Genomic DNA, 10,022 nt, shown 5'->3' with positions numbered 1-10,022 from the left:
ATCACAACACATAGGACTTTGCCAGCATCATCTGAAACTTGCCTGGGTTTGGTATCGTTGGTCCAGCAGACCTAGGTCTGGGGATGTGCACCATTCAGTCTACCCCCATCTTATTCTGCAAAGAATTGATAAAGGCTTGCATTCCACTGGGCTTATAGACGGCGACCTTATTCCAAATCCGTGTTGGGGTTTCTTTATAGTAATTCTTCCTATCCCGGGCCTTACAGTCCTCTCCATGTAATGAACGTAGTCGATGAGGTCCAGAGACGAGGTATTTCCTTTCTTCTCTGGGAGGCTGACTTCAGCCTCCAGATCCTTTACCACACAGGGCTTCTGTACAAGGTCCTCGGATCTCTCCCCTGTGTCCTCCATAGCCTTTACCTTCCTCTTATGGAGGGGAACCGCCCCGTTGGGGTCCATGGCCAACCCCATCTCTGCCAGGTTCCGCCACTCAGATTTGGTGTGGCCCCAGGCATGTCGGGCACTGCCTTCTGATGAGCTCGAGCCACGGCACTGCCTTCTGAGGAGCGTTCTGGTTCAGACACTTTCTGTTGGCATTGTAGCTGAATCTCTGCCTTGAGTTTTTTCCCCTTAGCTTCGGGCATCACGCAAACTGCCCCACCAGCAGCAGCTCAAACTCTGAAAGGTGCTCTCAGAGCTGTGTGATCAGAGTCTCTCATCTAAAAGTGAAAGGGGAGACGTTATGAGGCCAGTGAGATGGTTCAGCAGTAAAGACATTTGCCATGCAAAACTTGATGACCCAAGTTCGATTCCTGATACCCATGTCATCAGGATGGAAGGAGAGAAACTCCACAAAGTTATCCACTGGATTCCACATGTGTGTTCTTGCAGGCATGAGACAAAAGCCCTTCCCTATCATACTCACACAATAAATCATTTCAACTATGGCATGTATGCATTCAGCTATCCCTTCGTTGTAGAAGCGTTCGTTGAGGGCTTACTATATGTGCCAGGAGGCACTGCATCAGATGCTTTGGGATTCGTCCTTTTGTGATGGAGCATAAAAACCCATGGCTTTCTGGAGTTTCCCCTCCATCAGTCTGAGGAGGACTGAGAAAGGCCAGGATTGCTAGAATACAGGGCAAAAGTCAAAGTCACCAAAAACGGGAAATAGTCAGGGAATATCATACAGGGCTTTGAGGCGATGTTATTGTTAGGCATTTGAATGCATTTTAAACAAGGGAATTAACTTCTACCCCACCCCCACCCCGGCTTTAAGACAATCTAGCTACTGCAGGGTGCTCGATTTAGTTGGAGGTGGGGGTGCAAAGTAAGAAATGAGACAAGGAGTCTCTCTCTTCCTGCTTTAAGCAGGAAATGATTGATGATCTTGGCCAAAGTGGAATCACGAAGGGAGGAGGGTTGGGTAGATTTACAAATGGGCTGGAAACAGGACTTGTGGGGTGGGGAGGGGAGAGCTAATGACAAGATGGTGATCAAGCTCAGCTCAGGAAGTTAGACCTGAGTGACTAAATGGTGATGCATTAACAGAGAGAGAAATGGCTAGAAAAGTCACTGTTCTCTTCCATTCAGGACAAATCTGAAAGCTTTTATCCTGACTCAAAAAAAGGAAGTGAATGAATGAATGAATGAATGAAGTCTTTCAAAGTAAGGAAACATGCCATGGTTGCTGAGATTCAAGGGAAAGACTAGGTTTAGAAATACAATTTAGTATTCACCAGATTTATTTATGTAGTTATATTTATTTAAAAATTCTAACCCAAGCTGCCCTCTAATTCCCTGTCTAGCTCAGATGACCTTGAACTTCTGAACCTACACTTCCCACAGACCCCTTTTTATGCAGCTCTCTACAAACAGGATTATAACCCCAGCCTTATTCGCCAAGTTGCCAACTGTGTTTGATCATGGCCTGAGAAGTAGGTCAGTAGTAGGGTGTTTGTCTCCGTATACAGGATTAGACAAGACCCTATCAGGCATAGCCGTTTACTGATGATTAGACGTGGGATGGAGGTGCAGGAAGCCGAGAGTGTCAGGGGCGATCTCTGAGGACTCTGTGGATCTACTGAATCTAGAATGGGCAGCAGGAGGCTGAGCAGTGCTGGGTGTGTGGTTCATTCCTGTCAGTTTCTGTAATCCCAGCACTCAGGAGCCTGAAGGGAGAAGATCCTTAGTTTGAGGTCAGTCTAGGCTACACAGTTAAGATGCCACCTCAAAATGGGGAGGGGCCTAGTAACTAGTAGAGACATTGTTCCCCATGTCTTACACTCCCAGAAACTCAGAATAGGACATAGTAATCACTTGAGCTCTGGGGTTCAAGATCAACCTAGACAATAGAGCAAAATCCCTGTATCCAAAAATCCTGTTAGGTGCTTCGGAGAAGGCTCTGTGATGAACCTGTAGTTTTCCCAGCACCCACATATGAGAGCTCACAAACGCCTGTAACTTCAGTTTAAGAGATCCAACCACCTTTTCTCTTTTGCCACTTGCACGTGTGTGTGTACTTACCCACACATAGACACACGTGAATACACAAGTGTTTGTTTTTGACACAGGGCCTCACTATGTAGTCCTGGCTGGCCTGGGTCTCACTATGTAGACCACGCTGGCCTTGAACTTACAGGGACCAGGCTACCTCTGTTGGGTTGCTGGGATTTAAGTCATGCCCCACCACACCTGGCTCATAATTAATGTTTTTAAATTCAGCTAAAATGGCTGGACAGGTCAACAAAACAAGAGAACCAAGAGGGGACGTTGTCTAAGAAACCAGGGGACATAGCATTTGGAGGGAGATGTAGTTGTCAGCTACAGCAAATGTTACTGAGAGATAAAAAGGAAGAGAGGCTGGTCCCTTGGATAATGGCACCCTCAGGGGAGAATTAGGAAGCACAGTTGGAGATGGCTGAGAGAAGCATATGGATGGTGAGAGACATCTGTCGCCAACTGTAAGACACAGATAAGACACACTACCAGCAAATCAACTAATCTTCTTCCATGTACCCCTACCCCCACCTCCAGTGCCCTGCTCAAATCAACTAACCTGGACAGGTGTGGAAGCAGGAGAAATGAGAGTTCCAGGTCAGCTACCAGACAAGCCCCTGGAGAGACAAGAGCTGGAGGGAGGAAAGGAGAGAGAGAGGCAGAGAGAGAAGGAGGGACAGAAGGAGAATTAAGGAGAGAAGGAAGGAGCTACGTATGCTATTTATAAAGGATCCTTTTTTAAAAGTATTACAAAGCTAGCACGAACGGCCTGCCTAGCATGCGTGATGCTCTGAGGATGCCCAGCACAAAACAAGCAACCTCAAGGACACAAAGCAGCAGAGCCGCCTAGAAGAAGGGAACGTTCTGACTGGGGAAAGAAAGAGGAAGGCTGGGGAAAAACCAACCGTCCCTGGGCAGTGGCCATAGTCATGGTCAAAGTTTTGGGCAGTCACTGTGGCATATTCCTGTAATCCACTCAGGAGGTTGGGGCAGATTTGGAGCACAAGGTGAGCCAGGGCAACATGGCAACATACCACTCTATTTCAAAAAACCAAAAACCAAAAAACAAAACAAAAAAACCCACCCAAAATGTAGCTGTGCACAATGTTCTGGGAACACTCAGGAGACACAGACCTGAGCATAGTCCTGTGTTTGGATCTCACCCAGGCTATACAGCAAGACCCTTTCTTATCAAAAGAACAAAGCAAAGGGTTTTTTTCAAACACTATTAGTGGATACTAACACCATGGGGTAAAATGTTGACACTTCCGTATCAACACAGTCAGCATCAATCCTCCACAGAAAGATACTTGCTTTTTTTATGGGAGGCTGGCATCAGAACCAAGAACCCCAACTCCGTAGGCAGGCTCTCTAATGCTGAGCTGTGCCCTAACCTCATAAAAGATACTTCTTAGCTATAAAAGGAAAAGGAGTGGCTTCACGGTGAGAAATTTAGCAGATAACTACCTTCTGTGATCAAAGCTGCTATGCTAAGTGAGGGTGGATGGTTTCTAGTTGCTTGACAGGCTAAGGTGAGAGGATAGCTTGAGAACTGGACTAGCCTGGGCAACACAGCAAGACCTCTAATTTAACATGCTCAGGGCTGGGCAATAGATTCTGTGAGCTTCTGCAGCTGATCCTTAGAGAACCATGCAAACTTTACGTCTGCGACATAGCTACTCAAAGCTAGACCGGAATCTAATTATAAGAAAACAAAAGCCAACCCCTAACTAAGGGACATTCTACATAATAACTGGCTTGCTCACTTCTTAAAAATATTAAGGGTTCCTTTTGTGGTTCATAAGCTTAATGATTCGGCTTTTATGCCACATGTGAGGCCGCCTTCAAGCCTTATTCTGTGGGAACATGACTCATCTGACATGGAAAATGTATTAATATAATAAAAGACAAAGCCCAAGAAACTGCTCCTGCTTAAAGAGACTAAAAATACATAATTTAATGCAGTCTCTGAATTGGATTGAACCAGGAACATGAACGTGTAAACATACATGCATATGTCTACACACAAAATAAATGTAAAAAGATGTAAAAGAAAACAAGGGAGCTAAAATTTAGTTCAATAGGTAGGTGCTTGCTTAGAGCTTCCGAAAAGAGAGAGAGAGAGGGAGAGAGAGAGAGAGAGATGAAAACTGCGTATGTATCACTGAGCAGATGAAAACCGTCCCCATGAGTGGTAAGAGGAATAAAATCAGACACGGAAAGAGGCACACCGGGGTCAAACCCACTTTCTGCCCTCACTTCGAAAACATACATGGTAACCGAGGGCTCACAACAGACCCAGGGATTAAAAACACATCAGCTGTCAACAAATCCTCCTAACAGATGCAGCAAACAAGAGCCAGCCTGGACTGGCCAATCAACCAACTGCCTACGACTGCATTCAGACACTGGCCAATCCGGCTGTCAGGCTTGGCAGAACGTCCCTTCATCTGCTGAACCATCTCAAGTGCCCGCTGGCTTTTTAAACAACGTATTTAGGTGGTTTTGCCTACGTGGATGTCTGTGCACCACAAGAGCATCTGATGCCCAGGAGAGGGCATCTGATTGCCTGGAACCGGGGTTACCTTGAGCTGCCATGTGGGTACTGGGAACTGAACTCAGGTCCTCTGGAAGAGCAGTCAGTGCTCTTAGCTACTGAGCTATCTCAGTAGGGCCCCTTTTGGCATTTTTTTTTTTAAGTGTGGTTCCTAGGGATTGAATCCAAGTCCCCATGATTGCAAAGCAAGCGTGTTATCAGCTAGCTATCTCTCCAGTCCTAAAATCACCATTCTCAAGAATAGAAAAGACTGCCAAAAACAAAACAAAACAAACAGACAAAAAAAAAAAAATCCTGCTATTGTAAGATGTTTACTGTTGTTTGTGTGATGTTTCCCACTTCCGTACACTCAATACAAAGGCTTCTGAGACCCCAGCACATACCCCAAACATTTTCAGTAGACACCAGATGGGGACCCTCCAATTCAGTTCTGGCATAATCTACATGGAGAAGCCACAGGCTGAAGGCTCAGTTCCTAAGATGTCTCCCACTTCAGACACCATTCAGGCTTCCCAATAAATCATCATTGGCTTCAATTTGCTAAAATGGTTCATAGAACTCAGGAGGGTTACAATTGCTAGCTTAGCAGTCAGGAGGTTCACGGTGAGATCTAAGCCAGCCAGAGTTACAATGAGACCCTACATCAAACAATAACAACAAAACTTACTAGATTATCAAAAAGAACTGACAGACACACACAGAGAATAGATGCATAGGCAAAGAACATGAATAAAGATTAGGACCTGCTCACCTGCTCTTGATCCACAGCCCTAGTAACCTCCATACATTCAGAAAACCAAAACCCCTGAACCGACTCCCCTGGGGGTTTTGTGGAGGTTTCATGGTGTAGGCAGGGTTGATTAATGATTATGTCATTGGCCATTGGTGGTCAATTTAATCTTTAGTGAGTGGTTTAGTCCCTCTCATTACTTCAGACGTGGGAAGTGGGCCTGAAAGTCCCAGTAGTATTGGTCTTTTTAGAGGCCATTCCCTATCCTGAAGCAACTACATCCCCCATTTATCTTCTTGGCGTCTGAGACATCTGCCATCTCCCCCACACACTTGAAGGGCTTTAGGACTAATGTGGCAGGAAACAGGCAAAACCCAGATACTCATTTATGTCACAAGAGCACGTCACAGAACTGGATTGTGTTCATGACAGTCATAGATGTTGGGGGGAAGAGTTAAAAAGACTGGAAGAAACCTGAGAAATTAGTTCTGAGGGAAACCACGAGGAAGATTCCCAGTCAAGTTGCCTCTCTCGCCATCAAAGAGTCAAAGTTTAAAAACAAGAAGCACATGAAATGGAAAAGAACTTCCCATCAAACATTTTACTGCAAAACACACCTCTGTGGGGAAGATTTGCTCTGTTTTAGGAAATGAAAGTATTGCCTGAGTCTAGGATCAAATTTAAAGTCGATCTTAAAACAAAGCAAAACTAACAGACCTTTTTGGATGAGATTCAGTAGGAAAGATTTTTGGACCTTGATTCAGATGTCAGCATGAGGGACACTGTCTTCTTCCCATATACTAACAAGTTTGGCAGGTTTACGTGTGCAGGCAATGGGAACCCCTAGATAGCTTTAGATGGAGCCTGTTAGAGAGATGGGACTTTCTATCCCATCCCCTAAAGGTTAAGCTGATCACCAATAGGCGGTGACTTAATCAACTAAGCCTCCTTAAGGAAACCTTTCATAAAAACCCAAAAGGACATAATTTGGCTAACCAGTATACGTGAGCATGTGGAGGTTCTTGAAGGGTGGTCCATCCTCCCACCTTACCCTCTGTTCCTCGTCATCCAGAGCTTACCAGTATCCTCGGTAGTATCGCATCAAGCTTTGGTAGTGACACAATAGAACCAAGGTGGAGTTGTGGGAATACTAGCTTAGAACCAGCTGTCAGACATGCAGATGAACCATCTCAGGGCTGTGGTTGGCATCTTCCCTGTGAAGCAGCCTGGAGGAGTGAGCCCTTGGTCTGTGGGATCTGAGGTGTTCCTTGGAAAATAGCATCTGACATGGGCTGGATTTGAGGATTCTGGTTCAGAAATGCTTGCTTGCTTGCTTGCTTGCTTGCTTGGTATATATGTTGGAGGTCCTATACATTTTGTCCCAGAAGTCTACTGCATTATATAAAAGTATGACAGGAAAAACTGCATTTGGAGGTTTTTTTCAATAAATCCTCAGAGCTGTTGGTTCTGTTTGTAGTGATTTTATTTGAAGGTGGGTTGTGTGGGAAAAGCCTTCATCAGAAATATGTCATTGATTCCTGAGAATCAACAACCCAGAAGGAAAACTGAGGCAAGAAAGATCCTTAAGAAATAGAGGGGACATAAGAAGGAAAAGGGCCTCTTCAACCTCTGGTCTCTCACCCTAACTAACCCACCCCAAGGCGTCTTCAATGCCCACCAGACCACCAGCAGAACCTTACTCCCCTTCTTGAGAGATAACAAGAAATGTAAGTGTTAACAATGGCTAATGAGAGGCTGGAGAAATGGCTCAGCGGTTGACAAGAGTTCTTCCAGGGGACCCAGGTTCAGCATCCCCGTGGCAGCTTACAGCTGTTCCAGGGGCTCCAATAGGCCCACACAGACACACACGCAGTCAAAACAACAATCAGTGCACATAACATAAAAATAAATGATTTTTTTTTTTTAAAAAAAATACGGCTAATGAACCTCTGCGTGAGTCCAACCTCCCTGTGGCATACTAATAAGTGGTGATGGTCTCTGATGATATAGCTGTGGTGATACAGCTCTGCCACCCTTCCCACCTCCAATAACCTCCCTTCCAAGAATAGAACTCTGAGAATAAGAAAAAGGAACTCGGCAGTACATATTCCATCTAACTCTGAAGCTTAGGTTCAGATGAAGTAGCTTTGAAGCCGTCAGATCACTCGGGCACTCGGGCAGCTAGCGCTGAGACCCTTTGGTGTATTTCTCTCCTAACACCCCGCTTGACTCTTTCCAGTGCACCTTGCTTTCTGCTTAGCCTCAAAACTCCCTAAGGTTCCTTTCTTCTCAGTCATCCCAGGAGTCTTCTCTGTGACACCCAGAACCCAGCTACACTTGAACAGAGTTCCCCATCCCCAGGGGGATTCCTCAAGCGCCCAGCAGGCAACAACCTGCTGAATTTCCTGCTGCCTGTGACAAAGCCTTAGCCTGTGAGAAATGCTGGAAAGCAGCCAACTCAAATAAAGCCCTCAGCGCTTAGAAACCTCACACAGAAAAGACGTTTATGAATGCAGTGAGTGTGGAAAATCCCTTAGCTAAGGCAATACCGCCTAGATTTGAGGGGAATGTATATAGGAGAGAAAGGACATCTGGGGGCTGAATATAACTGAGTATTCTTTCCTTCCCCCAAATGATATTCTATGTATTTTCTTGCCTCCCTCTGTCAGACTGAAAATTAAAACTTGGACTTCCCATGTGCAAGAAAAGCGTATGTACATCTGGTCTGCCTCCTCAGGTCACGGAACATTATATTGAATCCCACCACCCATTCTATATTTAAGAATCCATACAATACAGGAATAATTGGTGGTAACCTCTAATCCTAGCACTCAGGAGGTAGAGGCAGGTGGATTTCTGTGAGTTTTAGGTCAGTGTGGTGTATATAGAGAGTTTCAGGCTAGCCAAAGGTCTGCGGTGAGACCCTGTCTCAAAAATTAGAAGAAGAAAGAATCCATGGAGAAATGATAAACATGGAGGCGTGACAGCTCTAGTGGACACTGCACACTCACAAATCTAAAGAGCCTTAGGATGGCAGAAAAGCTACTTCATTGTCAAGCCTCCTTAGCTAGAAGCAATACCTCATTAAAGATAAAAACCTTTGTACTGGGAAGGAACCCCACGTATGTAGCGAATGCAGTAATCTCTAGCCAAAAGAAAAACTTCCTTGATCATCAGCACAAGGAAGAATTTTGAATGTCATAGGCACGAAAAGGCTTTTTATAAAGAAGCCATGAGTAGGGCTAGGGATATAACTCAACAGTAGAGTGCTTGTCTAGCATGCTTCTCCCTTACCCGCTCATCAGCAACACACACACACACACACACACACACACACACACAAAACACACACACACACAACACACACACACACACACACATGTACACATATACGTTAAACACCAGAGGCTTCATAATGGAGACAAACCCTGCATGTGTAAGGAAGGCAAGAAATCACTCAATACCAAATTGGATCTCACTTGAAAATTCATACTTGTAGCATGCTCTATAAAATTTGTCTTATTTTGTCTTGGTTTGGGTATGGTAGCTTGGGCCTATAATCCTAGCACTTGGCAAGTATAGGCAGGAACATAGTGAAGGCAAGGCCAGCCTGGGCTACAGGAACATAGTGAAGGCCTGGGCTACCGGAGAGCCTGTCTCAAAATGAGCCAAATCTAACCAAAACATAGTAATGAATGTGGTATGATCGTGAGGAAATAATGAAACAGTGTGCCACTCATCCAGAAGAAGCGCTCCGTGAATGCACCAACAGGACTGGTTTGGTCCAGTTGCTTCTTGTGCATGCAAGAACCATACTAGTAATTCTAAAGTCCTGGTGTCCCGTGCCTTTAATCCCAGTCCTCTGGAAGCAAAGCCAGGTGGATCTCTGTGAGGTCCAGGAAAGCCTGATTTGTATAAGGAGTTCCAGGACAGCCAGAGCTTCGTAGTGAGACCCTGTCTTGAAACGAACAAACCATACATGTAGTACATAACTATGAATGTAAAAAGTATGCAAAAACCTTCTTTTAGGCACTGCTTTGAGTTTGAGTACCGAAAACAAAGAAAAAACTGATTTTAGTGATCAAGGGACAACTCAGAATTTGCACCACATTGGTTGGACACAAGTGAACACACACTCACTAAGACCTTACAAATACTTTGGAAGAGTTTCAGCAGGAATTCATATTTTAAAACATAATAGACACAATACTTTCTCCTTCCTTCCTTCCTTCCTTCCTTCCTTCCTTCCTTCCTTCCTTCCTTCCTTCCTTCCTT

At 45.0% G+C, this 10,022-nt stretch overlaps 2 pseudogenes; one reads left to right on the top strand and one right to left on the bottom strand.

The window, feature by feature from the left end:
• Window positions 1–94: 94 nt before the first annotated feature.
• On the bottom strand, window positions 95–432 carry LOC110328659 (annotated as a pseudogene).
• A 3,813-nt stretch (window positions 433–4,245) lies between these two features.
• On the top strand, window positions 4,246–4,341 carry LOC115064954 (annotated as a pseudogene).
• Window positions 4,342–10,022: the final 5,681 nt, after the last annotated feature.

This window comes from Mus pahari, chromosome 10 (genome assembly GCF_900095145.1).
Source record: "Mus pahari chromosome 10, PAHARI_EIJ_v1.1, whole genome shotgun sequence".
In the NCBI taxonomy this organism is placed as follows: Eukaryota; Metazoa; Chordata; class Mammalia; order Rodentia; family Muridae; genus Mus; species Mus pahari.
The sequence above is the reverse complement of the archived record's forward strand: the minus strand, read 5'-3'. Positions and strand labels throughout refer to the sequence as shown.